This window comes from Sapajus apella, unplaced genomic scaffold, assembly GCF_009761245.1.
Source record: "Sapajus apella isolate SASKATOON/1434 unplaced genomic scaffold, GSC_monkey_1.0 scaffold98, whole genome shotgun sequence".
NCBI classification, from domain to species: domain Eukaryota; kingdom Metazoa; phylum Chordata; class Mammalia; order Primates; family Cebidae; genus Sapajus; species Sapajus apella.
Window position 1 is genome coordinate 4,248,663 of NW_022437038.1, and position 19,562 is coordinate 4,268,224.

The 19,562-nt window shown below is 35.6% G+C and overlaps 1 long non-coding RNA gene across 1 annotated transcript; it reads right to left on the bottom strand.

Moving 5' to 3' along the window:
- Positions 1 to 289: 289 nt before the first annotated feature.
- LOC116536091 lies at positions 290 to 17,025 on the bottom strand. The gene is made up of 3 exons (XR_004262476.1): positions 17,015 to 17,025; positions 4,194 to 4,201; positions 290 to 362 (listed from the first exon to the last, which is right to left on the bottom strand). It is a non-coding gene; the product is annotated as an uncharacterized LOC116536091 (long non-coding RNA).
- Between the last annotated feature and the right edge of the window lie 2,537 nt (positions 17,026 to 19,562).

The window sequence follows — 19,562 nt, forward strand, 5'->3', positions numbered from 1 at the left end:
AGGGAAAAGGGAATGTTTATACAGTGTTGGTGGGAATGTAAGTTCTGCCACCGTGGAAAGCAGTATAAGCTGTATTCTTAGATATTTCATTCTTTTTGTGGCTATTGTGAATGGAATTGCATTCTTGATTTGGCTCACAGCTTGAACATTACTGGTGTATAGAAATGCTACTTCTTTTTGTACATTAGTTTTGTAGCCTGAAACGTTGGAAAGTAAAATATACCAGAGGCAGAGGATAAAACAGTGGTTACAACGGATGAGGGCTGGGATGGGAGGAGAGAAAATGAAGTATAGGTGAAAGGATACAAAGTAGCAAATATGTAGGATGAAAAAGTCTAGAGATTTAATGTACAACATGAAGACTATTGCATTGCATTTGAAACTTTTGCTGAATGAGTTTACCTGCTCTCACCAAACATGCGCTCAGGTGCACACGCACACACACACACACACACACACACGCGGGTAAGTATGTGAGATTATGGATATGTTAATTTGCTCCAGTAGAGTAGCCATTTTGCTCTTTATATGTATCCTATAACATGATGTTACATACCTAAAATAAATAAAATAGATTTTATAAAACAAGAAAAACAGAAAAACTTTTCCAAGTTCACATAACTAGTAAGCCAAACCTAAGTGACCCCAGATTCTGCACTAAACTATTTTCTTCTGATTGTTCCAATACTGCTTGACACTCTAATAAATATGCATTCAGTGACACTGGATCACACAAACACTAAAGCAACAATAACCAAGTTTTTGCTTGGGATTTCAATAACTAGAAATTGGGCACTGCAACATATTCAGCGAGTAACTTTTTAGATAAAGTTCCATAGTTGATTCTCTTTTCAAACATGACATTTCCTAATTCAGCATCACAGATTTTGTTCAGATATAGTATTTTAAGATTTGCACTGGAAAAGTTGAGCAATACATATCCAGATCAAAGGGGAAAAAAAGCAATTTGTTTATGTAATAAAAATTGAAACAGATTCTAGGCAAATTTTCATGGCCTGGATTTGGAGGTCTAGGATTGTAGCTTTGAAGTACACTTCAAACTTTAATAATAATCCTTGTCTTAGTGTTTGCCTCTGTTGCAGTGGTCAAATGTGTGAACTCCAGAGTTTTAAATGCTGTTGTGCTTCTGCTGTCATGCCTGATGATACAACAATTGATCATCCAACACAAAGAATAAGAAGGCCTGATGCCTGTAGAGATCAAAACAACTACCATCAAAAACACGTTACATGATCATGACCCATCAAATAGTGCTAGATACCTGGATTGATCAAGTCCCCAGAATATAATGGTGCATCCTTCATCGTAGTTTGAAGAATGACCAGAATGAGGGAGGGAGCATTACAATGAAAATTGGTCGTGCTGGCAGCTCTGCTGTGAGGGGGAATGACAAGTGAAAGAGAAACCACACCTGCAAAACAATAATGGCTCCAAAACGAACTGTAAGAAACCAAACCATAACTGCAGACTATTAAAGCTCAAAGTCTTGAACACCAGCTCCATCAGACCTGTAGTTTCTTGAGAAAACCACAAACAAGCTGATCTAACACTAACAAGAAGAACTCTGCAGAGACGCATTATAAAAATAAGTTCACTGACTATTCCAACTACTACTTTCTTTTCAGATTTGGTCCAATTTCTGCCAACACCATCCTGTTACTAACTTCAGCCTCCAAAATTCCCTAAGCACCTCATCCCGAACTCCTTTGTTTTGAGACACCTCAATTCCCCTGGTTTGTATTCTCCCTTGCTGCAAGCAGCAAACTAATAAACCTGACTATAGCTGTGCTCCTGTTAGTGTTTGGCTGGCTGTCTTTAACACCTTTGTTAACAAACAAGAAGAAGCCCTCTCACAGAAAGGGATCTTCTAATCATTATTCCCTATCATGTGTAGAGGGTATAGAGAGGAATATATATATATATATATATAGATATAATTCATACAAAAAAATATATATATATATATATAAAATTCAAGTGCATTTCATACTCCTATATTGACTACTAATAATACCACTCTATGGTTCTGATTTCATTGATGCTATATTGGTGATTATGTGTTTGTGAACATGATCCAAATTAGCATAGGTATACGCTTTTTTATGGAAATGCGAGTTTGACCACATTCAATAATATTATGAGTCTATTGAGTCATACTCTCTGTACTCAACAATGACTAATCCATCATTTTTCAGAAGTAGTTTAAATATTTAGAGATCTATAACTCTGCAGTGCTTTGCGTGAGAAATGTGTACTCTCTGTGCCTTAGCTCACTAGACAGTCATTGATAGAGAATTTCAGTGTCTAGCCCTGTCACTTTGACATCTGCCCTCAGAGCTAAATTTACTTTCAATAATAAAAATGCATGAAATAATTCTTCAAACTTTATGTATTATATCTTTGTCTCTATTTGTTTCTGTCTGTCCATACACATAAACACTGTAATTACACACACACACACACACACACACACACACACACACACACACACACACAGGCTTTTTTTCCCTTGGAAAAGTAACCCCTTTAGTATATTTTTTCTAACTGAAAACACTAGTGAGACGTTGTCTTTTAATTATTTGTGTCCCATAAACAAACAGTTGTGGCCTTCTTAATTCATTTTGACAGGATATTGGAATGCTGGAACTAATAGTGATATTAGTGATTGTAACAGTCATGGTTCTCCAGAAAAACAGAACATAATAGGACACACACACACACACACACACACACACTCACACACACGTACACACCAGCCTATTCAAAGTGAAATGTGAAGACAACAAGACTAATATGGTGACTTACTTCCACTTAATGAATAGTAAATATATTTTCTCTTTCTCACAATTTTCTTAACAACATCTTATTTTCTCTGGCTTATTTTATTGTAAGAATACAGTATAATACATGTAACCTACAAAAATATGAAATAATTACATATTTATGTTATCTACAAGGCTGCTTCCAGTTAACAATAGGCTATTAGTAGTTAAGTTTTGAGGAAGTCAGGAGTTAAACAGATTTTCAACTGTATGGGGAGGCTGGTTCCTCTAACTCTCACATTGTTCAGTGGTCCACCATATATATATGGGGTCTCTTGATTTTAAGGACTTTTTTTTTTTTGAGATGGAGTCTTGCTCTGTCACCCAGACTGGAGTGCAGTGGTGTGATCTCAGCTCACTGCAACCACCACTTCCCAAGTTCAAGCGATTCTCCCGCCTCAGCCTCCCAACGAGCTGGATTACAGGCGTATGCCACCATGCCTAGCTAATTTTTGTAGTTTTAGTAGAGACAGGGTTTAGCCATGTTGACCAGGCTGGTCTCGAACTCCTGACCTCAAGTGATCTGCTCACCTCAGTCTCCCAAAATGCTGGGATTACAGGTGTGAGCCACCATGCCTGGCTCACTTTAAGAAATTTTTTAAAGAATAAGTTCATAGATTGCAAGAGCTGGCAAGTCCTAAATCCGTAGTGCAGATCCCAGGCTGGAAATTCAATCAGGATTTAATGTTGCAACCTTGAGGTAGAGTTTCTTCTGCTTTAGAAAACTTCAACTTCTGTTCTTAAGGCCTTCAACTGATTGGATAAGGCCCACCCACGTTCTCAAGGGTCTACTTTAAAGTTAACTAACTATAGATGTTAGTCGCATATGTAAAATACTTTCACAGCAACACTTGCAGTAGTGTTTGATTAAATAAATGGGTACTATAGCAAGGACAAGTTGACACATAACACTAACTACTGCAGAGTTCATCTAAACAAACTCAATTAATTTTGTACATAGTCACCTAACTAATACATTTATGGAATACTAGACTCAATGCCCAAATATATTCATACTAAACCAAGAGTTCTCACCAATCGTAAACCTTGATGTAGACCACTGTATATGTAGACAGATCATAGTTCGTAAGTATTTGTTGTTCATGGAATTTCTTAATGCTTGTGATTAATGTGAAAAGAGTATCCTGAGATTTTAGGAGCACTTTTTTAAAGGATATATTACAAGGATCAACCAACTTCTATTATCAGGATACACATAGTAAATTTATTGATGCATTTGTAAGTCTTAAGAATGGAATAAAAATATTTGAAACACATACAAATATTGTTGAGCTATTTTATAAATGGGTGACTAACGACCATTAAGTTACTTTGTATTTTACCTCCAACTTGCAATTCTACTTTAAGAACACTGTCTATTAGTTTATATATAAAATAAATTTTGTTTAACTCACATTTACTTACTTCACAAATCAGGTAATGCTAAGATGTGTTATTTATAAGAATTTGCATTTTTCTTTACTCAGAATAATTACAGGCTTCCAGTGAGATTATATCATAAATTAGTTTCTAAATAATGCTAACAGATTCACTGGAAAATATTTTTTTTATAATAGAAAGTTGGATTTCCATTTGGCTCTGTTACAAAATGTGTAGTTTTTAAAATAAAGGATATATTGCTGTGAGATTCTCAATATTAACCTTTTTTAAAAAACAAGCATATCTGTAAATGAACTTGACATTGGATAAAAAGTATATCGTGACATAATCTTTTAGGTCATAGGAGAAGTCCAAACATTTTATTAGTGATTTCATCATTTAGTCAGAAAAGAAGACTTTAGTTTCCTCAAAATTTTTGGTAAAGTATCAGCGATAATTCAAAAAATTACTCAATAATAACAAAACAAAAGGAAAAAGATGCAAATTCCAAGCAAAGAAACAGTGGGCAAAGAATACAAACAGGGAAATTTGAAAGAGGAAATGTGAACTCCTAATAGCATATAAAGCAAGTTTTATTATACTAGGATTAATACTATAAAAAATAAAATTAGATATTTTCAGCATCCTAAATTGTGAAGTAGTACAAGTATTAACTTTAGTGTTGGTGGGATACCTGCTTTCTGTACTACTGGTGGTTATCAACATTTGTAAATTCTTCCAGTAGGTCAATCTGGAAATCTTTATGAAAAAAATCTTGGTAAAAATACATCCTTTTTGTATCAGTCCATTTTCTATTGCTTATAACAGAAGATCTGAAACTGGATAATTTATAAAGAACATGTATGTATTTCTTACAATTCTAAAGACTGAGGTGTTGAAAGTGAGAGGCTTCTTGCTGGTAGGGACTCTACAGAGTTTTCTGAAGTGGTGCAGGATATCACAAAGTGAGGTGGCTAAGTGTGCTAGCTTGCCAACTCAGATCTCTCTTTCCCTTCTTATAAAGCTACCAGTTCCCCTCCCATGATAATACATTCATCCATTAACCCATTAATCCATGAATAGATTAATCCATTAATGTGCCTTCATGACTCAATCACCTGCTGAAGTTCCAAGTCTCAATACTATCACATTGGAGGTTAACTTTCAGCATGAGCTTTTGGAGGAAACTTTTAAACCATATCACTCTTTTTCTCAGTAATGTAATTCCTAGGAATTTATTTTAAGGATATTATTGAATAAGTGGATGAAGTAAGGATATTACTGGATAAGAATGAAGTAAGATATTCATGTTTGTAATAATTATAAATTGATATAAAAAAGCAGAAATTGTTCTGTAAGTTACAGTTTATTCATGGAATGAAATAATCTGCAGCCCTTAAAATGTTGTATATAAATATTTAACAATGAAAAGTCAGGTTATTTAAAAAGTATATATAGCATATATAATATGATTCCAGTTTTTAAAAGTATAAAGATATACATTGAAAAATGTCTGGAAATGCAAAAAACAAAGTCTTAGCAGTCGATTTGGATAGTGGGATGACTATCGTTCTCGTTTTCTTCTTTTGGCTTACTTTCATTTTACATGTCTTTAACAATCACCAGTTTTCGTCTAATGGGAACAGTAATGAATTAGTTACTTTTAATTTAAAAAGAAAAAGATGTGCCCAATTCAAAAAAGATGTTACTAAACAGTAGATGTTTACTTTCAAAACCAGAGATATGCTGCTATGAACTGAATTGTACCCCCAAGCCCTAACAATTCTTGTGTTGAAGCCCCAACCCCCAGTATGACTATATCTGAGGATACGGCTTTTAGAATGTCATTAATGCTAAACTAAGTCATAAAGGTGAAGTCCTAATCTGATTAGATGGTGGCCTGATAGGAAGAGGAGGACAGAGAGATCTTTATCTGCACAGATAAAGAAAGTCCCTGTGAGCACACAGTACAAAGATGGCTGTCCTTAAGCCAGGAAGAGAGACTTTATCAGAATGAGAATATACTGGTACTCTGATCTCAGACTTCCCAGCTTCCAAAACTGTAACAAAATAAACTTTTCTTGTTTAATTCACCCAGTCTATGGTATTTTGTTCTGGCAGCCCTGGGACACATGCTTTTAGTCATTTATAAATTTTACTCTGCCTCCTCCCAAAAAGATTTAAATTGGCTAAAATTGGGCTACCATTAATAAATTCTGTTAAGCCAGGGGAATGAGCTTAGTCTAGACTCTGAAGAGGATGTTCTCTTTGGAAGAGGTGCAAGGCTGGGATGAAGATGATGGTGGAAGCAGTATAAGCAATGGCATGAAGATGGGGCAATGTGAGGTATGGCCAGAGGATAAGATATAGACCAGTGAAAATGACCAGATGGTTGTGTTCTCATTCTCATGAAATACCTTCCAAAATTGTTACCAAACTTTCACAAATTGACAAAGAGAAGCTGTCAGGTACTATCAGGTACTATAATGTCCTTTGATATATTTGCATTTTCAGACCTAGGTCATTCTGCCAACCCAGTGAAGGATGACAGGGAAAAAGAAAAGTTAGAGGCAACACCAATCTCATGTGAATGTTAGCCACTGATTTAAAGAAAAAAGAAAACCCTTTCAATCAGACAATTTTTAAAGATAACTTCAAAATACCCCTTGAAACAGATTAATTCAATGTTTTCTCACTATGTTATGGCATATTGTGTATATGCAACAAATATTTTCTCATAAGTTTCCCCATGCTGCTTTACTATAATCCTATGCTAATTATTATTTTTTTGGTCATCCATTAATTTGGAGGAAATTCTCAGGTGTCTCTTTTTGAAGTCGTCTCTTCATGTACCCAAATTTTTCTGACAGCTTCAGTCTATGTTCTTTGAAACCGATACCCACTTAAATTCTCTACTGTTTCATGACCAGCTTGTTCTATGCTCCTTCCAGGAAACAATGGAATGTCTATTCTAGCATCTACAAAATCCCAGGTACATCTAACATGCAATATAATAACGATGATAATATAAATATTTGTTTGGCTGAATCAGAGGTGATCAGTGAGGCAGAATTCATGAATATCTCAATTTCCAGTTGGATATGCTGTCTCTATCTTGGGTCACTTGGGTCACATGACATGTAGAACTGGTTGAATGTGTAATTAAAAGACTGACATAATAGTTCTAATTAGCAAGAAGTTGTGCAAGAATAAATTAATTTTTTATTTAAAGCTGGAGGAATCATGCTGCCTGACTTCAAACTATACTACAAGGCTACAGTAACCAAAACAGCATAGTACTGGTACCAAAACAATTATATAGATAAATGGAGCAGAACAAAGGCCTCAGAAATAACACCACACATCTACACCCATCTGATCTTTGACAAATCTGACAAAACAAGCAATAGGGAAAGGATTCCTTTTTTAATAAATGGTGTTAAGGAAACTGGCAAGCCATGTGCGGAAAGCTGAAACTGGACCCCTTCCTTACACCTTATACAAAAATTAACTCAAGATGGATTAAAGACTTAAATGTAAGACTTAAAACCATAAATACCCTAGAAGAAAACCTAGTCAATACCATTCAGGACATAGGCACGGGCAAAGACTTCATGACTAAAAAGCAATGGCAACAGAAGCCAGAATTGACAAATGAGATCTAATTAAACTAAAGGGCTGCTGCACAGCAAAAGAAACTATCATCAGAGTGAACAGGCAAGCTACAGAATAGGAGAAAATTTTTGCAATCTATCCATCTGACAAAGGGCTAATATCCAGAATCTACAAAAAACTTTAAAAAATTTACAAGAGAAAAACAAGCAATCCCATCAAAAATGGATGAAGCATAAGAACAGACACTTCTCAAAAGAAGACATTTATGCAGCCAACAAACATATGAAAAAAAAGCTTATCATCACTGGCCATTAGAGAAATGCAAATAAAAAGTACAGTGAGATACTATCTCATAACAGTTAAAATGGTAATCATTAAAAAGTCAGGAAACAACAGATGCTGGAGAGGATGTGAAGAAATAGGAATGCTTTTACACTGTTGGTGGGAGGGTACATTAGTTCAACCATTGTGGAAGACAGTGTCACAATTCCTCAAGGACCTAGAACTAGAAACACCATGTGACCCAGCAATCCCATTCCTGGGTATATGCCCAAAGGACTATAAATCATTCTACTATAAAGACACATGCACATGTATGTTTATCACAGCACTGATCACAATAGCAAAGCCTTGGAAGCAACCCCAATGCCCCCCAATGATAGACTAGATGAAGAAAGTATGACACATATATACCATGGAATACTATGCAGTCATAAAAAAGGAAGAGTTCATGTCCTTTGCAGGGACATGGATGAAACTGGAAATCATCATTCTCAGCAAACTAACACAAGAACAGAAAGCCAAACACCACATGTTCTCACTCATAAGTAGGAGTTGAAGAGTGAGAATACATGGACACAGGGAAGGGAACATCACACACTGCGGCCTATTGGAGGGTGGGGGTTTAGGGATAGCATTAGGAGAAATACCTAATGTAGATTATGGGTTGATAGGTGCAGCAAACCACCATGGCACATGCATACCTATGTATCAGACCTGTAATTTCTGCACTTGTACCCCAGAACTTAAAGTATAATAATTTAAAAAATAAATTAATTTTTTAAATTGTGATAACAAGCTCATTGGCCTCCTATGTATCTTAGATTTGGTGGGATGCTTATAGAGGCCATGTCAATGTGACTAATTGGCTGTGGGACTGACACATTTGGTTAGACTGATTCTATAGGTTGTCTCAACTGCTTATGAGTTCTGGATTCAGATATTATGGGTCCTTGGAACTAAGATGCTACAGTGAGCAGGACTGCTCTCCTATAATCTATATGAGTCATATAACTGAGAATTGTTTTTAATCTTCCATTCCTCTAACCGCATCAACACTGTATCATTTGCAAATCCTCCAATCATCTGACTGCTATTACAGAGCCAGCTAAATGGAGAGGATTCATTTAGCTGACACAAAAGAGCTCTGAGAGTCTCCTTTCCCCAACCTCATTCTGCTTAAATTACCATATGATGAACATGCATTTATTTTTGTAATAATAATTAGCATTATTGCAGTTCATATTTTCCGAGAGCAGTAATATTTCATCTTTAAATCTCCACGGCTTTATGAGTTAGGTCAGTGTTTTTTCTGTATAACAAATTTGGAAACTGAGGCATCATGGGGTTAAAATGCAAATGACTTACTGATAGTCACAGTGCTGGGATTAAAGCCCAGGAGAAGAGACCCAATTCTGGCTTCAGACCAATAAGCAACACTCCTTCCTCACCTGAGTTTTGGGGTTTGTATTAATTTTAGCTTATAATAGTGTGACGGTTACCTAAAAGCAATTTTCTATAGATCTGAGAAAGTTTCATATCCATCATGTTAAGCAACATTCTAAAATCATTTCTACCTTTTTAACTTTGTAATTTATCTTTAAATGCCCATATACACCCAAGGCACATACATCTAGGAGTTGCTAACATGTACCACAATGTTTTTATGGCATATTTGGAACAAAAGAATTAGCTAAAACAATAGAGAAAATGAAATCAAATTGGAAAGAGAGGAAAACAACATCAAAAATCTTTCCTTAAAATTTAGTCAAACTGAAGGCTACTATAGACGTGAAAATATGTTATAACTTAGAACACCTTAAATTATTTTGATAAATACTTGTCTGTTATTCTCTAATTTATTTAAAAGGGCCCATATCAAACCTTGAATGTTCATATTTTTATCAATGTAATACCATTTCCCCATTTTAATCAGTAGTATCTTATATTTTTATTTAACTTATTGTCTGATTATCGTTTTCAGTTCCAAATGGTCCTGGTGTTCTTTGAAGAGTGTCCAAAGAAAACAATCATTTTTTTTAGCTCTTCTCTTTCTCTCTCTCTCTTTCTGTGTGTGTGTGTGTATATATATATATATATATGTATACACATACATATATACATATATACACACACACTTATATACACATACATGCACATATATATTTATATATAGTTAACTGACAAGTTAAAATTGTATACATGTATGGTTTACAACATATTTTGATCTCTACATTGTGGAATGACAAAATCAAGCTATTTAACATATGCATTACCTTGCACACTTATCATTTATTTTTGGCAGTGAGAACACTTAAAATCTACTCTCTTAGCAATTTTAAAGAATACAACATATTGTTATTAACTATAATCACCATGTTGCATAATAGATCTCTTGAATTTACTCTTTCTAAATGAAATTTGAATCCTTTGACCATTTCGCCAATCCTCCCTTCAACCTGCCCCCTGCTGTCAGCCCCAGGTAACTACTATTCTTTTTTTTATTATTTTAATACTTTTAAGTTCTGTGATACATGTGCAGCACATAGAGGTTTGTTACATAGGTATACATGTGCCATGGTGGTTTGCTGCACCCCTCAACCCGTCATCGACATTAGGTATGTCTCCTAATGCAATCCCTCCCCTTGCCCTCTGCCCCCTTTTGGCCCTGGTGTGTGATGTTCTCCCCCCTGTGTCCATGTGTTCTCATTCTTCAGCTCTCACTTATGAGTGAGAAGATACAGTGTTTAGTTTTTTGTTCCTGTGTTGGGTTGCTGAGAATGATGGTTTCAAGTTACATCCATGTCCCTGCAAAGGACATGAACTCATCCTTTTTTATAGCTGCATAGTATTCCATGGTGTATATGTGCCACATTTTCTTATCCAGTCTAACATTGATGGGCATTTGGGTTGCTTCCAAGGCTTTGCTATTGTGAATAGTGCTGCAATAAACTTACGTGTGAATGTGTCTTTATAGCAGAATGATTTATAATCCTTTGGGTATATACCCATAATGGGATTGCTGGGTCAAATGGTATTTCTAGTTCTAAATCATTGAGGAATCGCCACACTGTCTTCCACAATGGTTGAACTAAGGTACAATCCCACCAACAGTGTAAAGGCATTCCTATTCCTTCACATCCTCTATAGCATCAGTTGTTTCCCGATTTTTTAATGATTGTCATTCTAACTGTTATGAGATAGTATCTCATTGTACTTTTTATTTGCATTTCTCTAATGACCAGTGATGATGAACTTTTTCTCATATGTTAATTGGCCACATAAATGTTTTCTTTTGAAAAGTGTCTGTTTATATTGGTCATATCCTTTGCCCACTTTTTGATGGGGTTGTTAGATTTTTTCTTGTAAATTTGTTTAAGTTTCTGTAGATTCTGGATAATAGCCCTTTGTCAGATGGGTAGATTGCAGAAGTTTTCTCCCACTAGTCTACTCTGCTTCTATGAATTCCACTTCTTTAGATTCCACATTTAAGTGAGATCATGTGGTACTTGTCTTTCTGTGCCTGGCTTATTTAACTTAGCATAACGTCCTCTAGATTCACTCATATTGTCACTAATGACAGGATTTCCTTCAGTTTAAAGGCTGAATAGCTCTTTCCCATCTTGCACAATGGCAGGCGAAAAAGTTGACAAGCCAGGTGGTAAGGAGAAGAAACCCAAAGCCAAGAAGCCTGATGCTGGTAGCAAGGTGAAAAAGGGTGACCTCAAGGCTAAAAAGCCCAAGAAGGGAAAGCCCCATTGCAGCCAAAATTCTAACCTTGTCAAAGGAATTGCCAGCTACTCCCCATCTGCTATGTATTTCAGAAAGGCCGTGTACAAGACGAAGTACTCTGCCGCTAAATCCAAGGTTGAAAAGGAAAAGAAGAAGGTTGTTGCAACTGTTGCAAAACCAGTTGATGGTAACCAGAATAGCAGTACCAGGCTGGTTAACCTTTTCAAAGGACCTAGATATCATCCTACTAATGATATGCCTAGAAAGCTGTTGAGCCTTGTAAAAATACCCTTCAGTTGGCACGTGAGAAAACTGCGAGCCAGCATCACCCCCAGGACCATTCTGATCATCCTCACTGGGTGCCACAGAGGCAAAAGGGTGGTTTTCTGGAAGTAGCTGGCTAGTGGCTTGTTACGTATGACTAGACCTCTGATCCTCAATCAAGTTCCTCTACAAAGAGCACACTGGAAATTTGGTCATTGCCACCTCAACCAAAATTGATACCACTAATGTGAAAATCCCAAAACATGTTACTGACATTTACTTCAAGAAGAAGCTGCAGAAACCTACACAGTAGGAAGGTGAGATCTCCAACAAGAAAAAGAGAAATACGAGATTACAGAGCAGCGCAAAGTTGACCAGAAAACTGTGGACTCAAAAATTTTACCAAACTCAAAGCTATTCTTCAGCTCCAGGGCTATCTGTGATCTGTGTTTGCCCTGATGAATGCAATTTATTTTCACACATTAGTATTCTTTATTTCTTAAGAAGAACCTAATGAAATAACTTACAAATTTAAATAAATAAAAAATAAAGGCTGAGTAGTATTTCATTGTGAAAATGGTCATTTTTTTTAAGCCTTTACCTACTGTGTGAACCTATAGCCCTTAAAATAGTGTTGTCAGAAGTCTTCCTTTACAGTATGTTGTTCCAGGAGCCTTTATAATCTTGATTTATCATTTTTTCAATAGAACATCATCAACTTTCCTATTCATCATAGTACAGTATTCATGATTCAAGGTATCTGTGACTATAGTGGTCTTTCCAAGCTTATTTGTTTATTGTCTTATATCCCAGTCTGAGTAGGTTACTATGGCAACAGGCACTATAGAAATGCACAAGATAAATAATGGATTATGAATCTTCACAGGTGTCCAGCTAGGATACCTTTAATGAAAAGGCACTCTAAAATTGAAAGAATCTTTCTCATATATATGTTATGACCCACATGTTGAAATCACTCATTTATAAATAGGTATGCCTATCACCAAAAGGCCAGGTGTGTTCTGCTCAATTTAGAAACACACTTTAGGAAGTTACGTTAGGTTTTCACTTAGCAAAATAATTAAACTAATTTTACTTTATTTCTCTTAAAGTTGCCAAACCTAAAAGCATCACAAACACCAAATGGATTCACTGTTTTTCTTCATCCGTCTCAGCTCAAATCAGATGTGCTTAACATTTGCACTATAACAAGCACTTGTATGTCTTGATGTACAAATTTCATAGGCAAATTTTAAAGGAACTTTGACAAATGGCAATATCTATAGATGGAGGGAAGCCCAGGAGTATGAGAAGCCTGGAATTCATTTTGTGTACAGAATAAAGGAGCAGGGTGAAAAAAAGACAGGAGAGCTGCCTCCAGGCAGCTGAAGGTTCAGTACAAGTGGCTACTTATTCGGTAGCTCTCTGGAATGCAAAAATACAATCCAAGTGTAGCAGTGAGAAGAGGTAGGTTTGGTTTCCACATGCAAAGTGACTCTGCAACACCAAGATCTCATCAGTATAGAAACAACAGCCTCATGATGTAGTGAGCTCCCTGAGAGAATTCCTGGAGGGCGGGATGCTTAGAAAAGAAAGCTGCTAGGATCCCTTCAAACTCTGTTACATAATTCTTGGATAAGAATTGTGAACATTTGGTGAGCTACCATATGTTTTACCTATTTTAGCACATTTCATCCTCACAAGAACCTTATAAAGTAGATACTATTATTACATAAACAACGAAACTGAATGGCAACAAAAAAAATTAAATACTTTGTCCAAGGCCACTGGATAGGAACAGTGGATTTGAAATTCAAATCCAAATAATTTGATGCCACAGAGCTCTTAAAACAGCGGCACATTGGTTCTGTGTGACTCCAAATGTCTCTAAACAACCCTTCGGAAGTCTTTGTCTATTAATAGTCTCATCTTTAGCAGTGATACTACATATCACAAGTGTATGCAGTGTCTGAATTCAACTAGATACTAGAAGTACAACTGTCATCTTTGTGTGTTTGTATGTGCATGTATGCATGGATGTTAGGGAAGCAGTCTGAGAAAATGTGGGCATTGAAAATGAGTTATCATGTGTTTGCACTTAAGGCTCCTGTCTTCTGTCCACTTCTCTATCAACACTTTTTTTATTGGGTGATTCATCTTGTCTCATGGCTTTACATGTTATCTACATATTGATTTCTCAAATTTAAATCTCTAGCCGCACGCGTGCAATCCCAGTACTTTGGGAGGCCGAGGCGGGTGGACCACAAGGTCAAGAGATCGAGTCCATCCTGGCCAACATGGTGAAAAGCTGTCTCTACTAAAAATACAGAAATTAGATGGGTATGGTAGCACGTGCCTGTAATCCCAGCTACTTAGAAGGCTAAGGCAGAAGAATTGCTTGAACTCAGGAAGCATAGGTTGCAGTGAGCTGAGATTACACCACTGCACTTAAGCCTGGTGACACAATGAGACTCCGTCTCAAATGAAAAAAACAAACAAACAAACAAAAAAAAAAACTCCAGCCCTGACTCCCCAGCTTTGACCTCCAGACACATCTATATTCCTGCCTGCTTATCACAGATGTCCAACTTGGGTTTCTCAAAGCACAATTCTTTACTAAAGCTTACCTATACCTTATGTGTGTAGGCTTTTACCAGAAATGTGTATTTTCTCTCTTTTTAAATTGAGTTTTGCCTTTACACATTATACTAATAAGCAATGAACATTATTTTGCAAGTTACATTTTCATTTTCTATGGCACAGTAACTCAAATCATATTATCTGAAAGCTATGGTAAATGTTATTTCAAATTCTCTTTCCAGTAACGTCAGCAAAATGGCTGACTAGAGTTACCTGGTACTTGCTACCCTCACAAAAATGAATTAAAACAATGAATAAACAACTCTATTTTGACTACAGTGACTGAGGAAGTACATTGGAGAACCCCAGGGAAGCAGGGACATCCTCGTGAAGCATGGAAACCCTTGATAACACCATAGAGAGGGGAGCAAGGCACCCTGACTCTGCCACAATGTTTCTCCTGCCTGAATGAGCTCAGAGTCAGGGGAGACTTCTTCTCTTGGAGAAAAAGCAAGACAGAGATCCCCATCAGTCCCCACTGCTACCACATATACTAGCCATCCTTGCTACCTGAAAGTTCCCTGGTCCAAATCCAGTTTGAAGAACAACAGGAAGTACATGCAACTACATTGACTTAGAGTAGAAGCCCACCTTGAGCATCTTCCAACCCTAAGACAAAGCAGCTATGGTTTGGGGCAATCTTGAAATTGGACATACTGCTAGACATCCTGCCCCACCATCATGACAAACTCCTACAGCCTCGGCCCCTGAGGTAATAACAGACATCACTAATTAGGATTACAGCTGAAAAAAAACTGCACAGAGATCACACTAATAATCTACCTAGAAAAAAAGGCAATGTCGCATACCCAAACACACTCTAGGGGGTCAACTACAGGCAAAGTCTCTTCCTATAAAAGTTACTCTATAAAATTAGAAAAAGCTACAATTCCACTAGATGTGCAGAGATCAATGTAGGGACATAAAGACATGAAGCAGGAAAACATGACACGCCTAAATAAACTCAGTAAGTCTCTAGTGAAAGACCCCCCAAAAAAGAACATATATAAAATGTCTGAAAGGATCAGTTCAACAAGAGGATATAACAATTGTAAATACATATGTGCCCAACAATGAAGCACCCAAATATATAAAGCAAATAATATTATTAGACATAAAGGGAGAGAGAGATGTGAAACAATAAAAGCAGGGCACTTCAACACTCCAGTTTCAACAATGGGCACATCATCTAGACAAAAAAATTAACAGAAACAGCAGACTTAAACTGCACCATAGACCAAATGGCCCTAAAAAATATTTACAAAGCACTCCATCTAACAGCTGCGGAATACACTTTCGGCTTAACTGCATATGAAACATTTTCTAGGTAGAGCACATGTTAGGTCACAACACAATTTTTAACAAATTTAAGAATGTAGAGATCATATCAAGTATCTTTTCTGACCACAATGGTATAAATCTAGAAGTCAACAATTAGAAAAACTCTGGAAACTTTACAAGTACGTGAACATTAAGCAACATGTTCCTAAACAGCCAATGAGTCAATGATGAAATTGAAAGGGAAATTAAAAATTTCCTTGAGAGAAATGAGAATGGAAACATATCAAACCCATGTGATCTAAGATCTAAAGTTTATAGCAACAAATGTCTACCCTCAAAAATAAAGATATATAGTAACCTAAAAATATTGCTCAAGAAACAAGAAAAAAAAGAGCAAACTAACCTAAAATTAGAAGGATGAAAATAACAAAGTGCAGAGTAGAAATAAACAAAATAGAGACTAAAAAACAATTCACAAAATCAACAAAACAGAGTTGACTTACTAAAAAGATAAATAAAATGGAAAAATCTTTAGCTAGACTAAGAAAAAAGTGAGAAGGCTGAAATAAATAAAATCAGAGATGAAAAAGGAGACATTACAACTGATATCACAAAAGACAAAGGATCATAAGAGACTATTATGAATAGCTATACACCAACAAATTTAATGACATAGAAGAAGTAGATAAATTCCGGGACACACAATGTACTAAGATTAAATTATGAAGTTACAGAAAATCTGAACAGACCAATAACAAGTGAGGAAATTGAATCAGTAATAAAGTCTTCTATCAAAGAAAAGCCCAGGACCTGATTGATGGCTTCCATGCTGAAGTCTACCAAACATTTAAAGAAGAATAAATACCAATTCTTTTATATATACTCCAGAAAATTAAAAAGGAGGGAATACTTCCAAGCCCATTTTATGAGGTCCACATTAGCCTAATTCCAAAACCAAATAAAAACACAACAAAAATAACAACAAAATTATAGGTCAATATCCCTCATGAACACAGATATAAAAATTCTCACTGAGATACTAGCAAACCAAGTCCAACAGTGCATTAAAAAGATCATTCATGGTAATCAAGTGGGATTCATGCCAGATATTCAGAGATGATTTAACATACGCAAATACAAAAATTTGATCCACCATATTAACAAAAAGACAAAAAGCATACAATCATTTCAAAAGATGAAGAAAAAGCATTTGACAGAATCAATAACCATTCATGAGAGAAAAAAAAAAATCTCTAAAAATTAGGTATAGAAGGTATGTACCTCAACACAACAAAGGCCTTATATAACAAACCTATAGGTATCATTACACTTAAAGGTGAAAAACTGAAATCTTTTTCTGTAAGATCAGAAACGAGTCAAGAATACCCACTTTCACCATTTCTATTCAACTCAGTACTGGAAGTCCTAGCCAGAGCAATTAGGCAAGAGACAGAAATAAAAGACATCCAAAATAGAAAGGAGAATATCAAATTGTTCCTGCTTGTAGACAATGTGATCTTATATATAGAAAACTAAATATGTCAGCAAAAAAAAAAATCTTTTAGAAGTAATGAATTAAGTAAAGTTGCAAGATACAAAATCAACATACAGAAATCAGCAGCATTTATATATGCTATAGTGAACCATCTGAAAAAGAAATTTAAAAACCATTTCCATTTATAATAGCTATTAAAAATAAGATACCTAGGAATAAACATAATCAAGGAGGTAAAATATCTCGACACTGAAAACTATAAAACTTTGATGAAAAAAATTGAAGAGAATGCAAATAAATGGAAAGATATCCCATGTTTATGAATTGAAAAAAATGTACATTGTTAAAAAGGCCATACTATCAAAGAGAGCTACAATTTTAATGTAATCCCTATCAAAATTCCAGTGTCACTTCTTGTAGATATAGAAAAAGCAGTCCTAAAATTAACATGGAACCACAAAATACCCAAATAATGCTGGAGGTATCACACTATCTTACTTCAAAGTACACTACAAATTATCACATCTACTCCAGAAATATTTGCAATTATTATGTATACATAAATACAGAAATACATTATATAATACTAAACTATACTGACCAAAAGAATAGAGTCTGGGCATAAAAATAGACATATAGACTAAGGTTATAGAAAAGAGAGCTCAGAAATAAATTCACACATATACAGTCAACTGATTGTTGTGGAAAAAGTCTATTCAATAAATGGCTCTGGGAAAATTAAGTATCTACACACAGAAGAATGTGACTAGACCCTTATCGCTCAGTATATTAAAAAAATCAACTCAAAATAGATTAAAGACTTTAAATGTCAGACCTGAAACTGTGAAACTACTAGAAGAAAAAATAGGATAAATACTTCATGGTATTAGGCTGGGCAAGGATTTTTAAAATAAGACCTCAAAAGTACAGGCAAAAAAGCAAAAACAAACAAATGCTGTTATATCAAACTAAAACGCTTTTGCATAGTGAAAGAAACCATTATCAAGGTGAAAAGACAACCTACAGAATGGGAGAAATGATTTCCAGAGTATACATCTGACAAACGTTACTATGAAGACTATATAAGGAACTTATACAAGTCAACAGCAAGAAAATAAATAACCTGATTTAAAAATGTACAAAAGACCTTAATAGACATTTCTCAAAAGAAGACATACAGATTTGTTAACAGATATGTGAAAAAATGCTCAATATCACCAATCATCAGGGAAATGCAAATCAAAACCATAATGAGATACCTTACATTAGTTAAAATGACTATGATCAAAAAGACAAAAGAAAACAAGCGCTGATGAGAATGTGCAGAATAAGAAACACGTACACGCTGTTGGTGGGATTGTTTGCTGGCACAGCCATTATGGAAAACAGCACAGTGGTTTCTCAACAAACTGAAAATAGAACTACTATATGATCCCACAATCCCACCACTGGGTATACATTCAATAGAAAAGAAATCTGTATGTCAGCGAGATCTTTGCACTCCCATGTTTATTGCAGCACTATTTTCAATAGCCAAGATATGGAGTCAACCCAAATGTCCATCAATGGATGAATAAAGAAAATGTGGCAAACAGGCCAGGTGTGGTGACTCACATCTGTAATCCCAGCATTTTGGGAGGCCAAAGTGGGAGGATCACTTGAGCCTAACCTTGAATTCCTGTTCAAGGTTACAGTGAGCTATGATCATGCCACTGCACTCTAGCCTGGGAGACAGGTCTCAAGAAAGAAAAAGAAAGAAAAGAAAAAAAGAGAGAGAGTGAAAACGAAAGAAAAGAGAAAGAAAGAAAAAAAGAAAATATGATATATATATACAATCTAATACTATTTTACATTTAAAATGAAATCCCGCCATTTGTGGCAAGATGGATGAACCCAGAGGTTGTTATGTTAAGTAAAATAAGCCAGGCATAGAAAGATAAATACTGCATGATCCCACTCACATACGGAATCTTAAAAAAAAGTTGATATCATAGGAGCCGAGCACAACAGCCGATACCAGAGTCTCAGGAGGG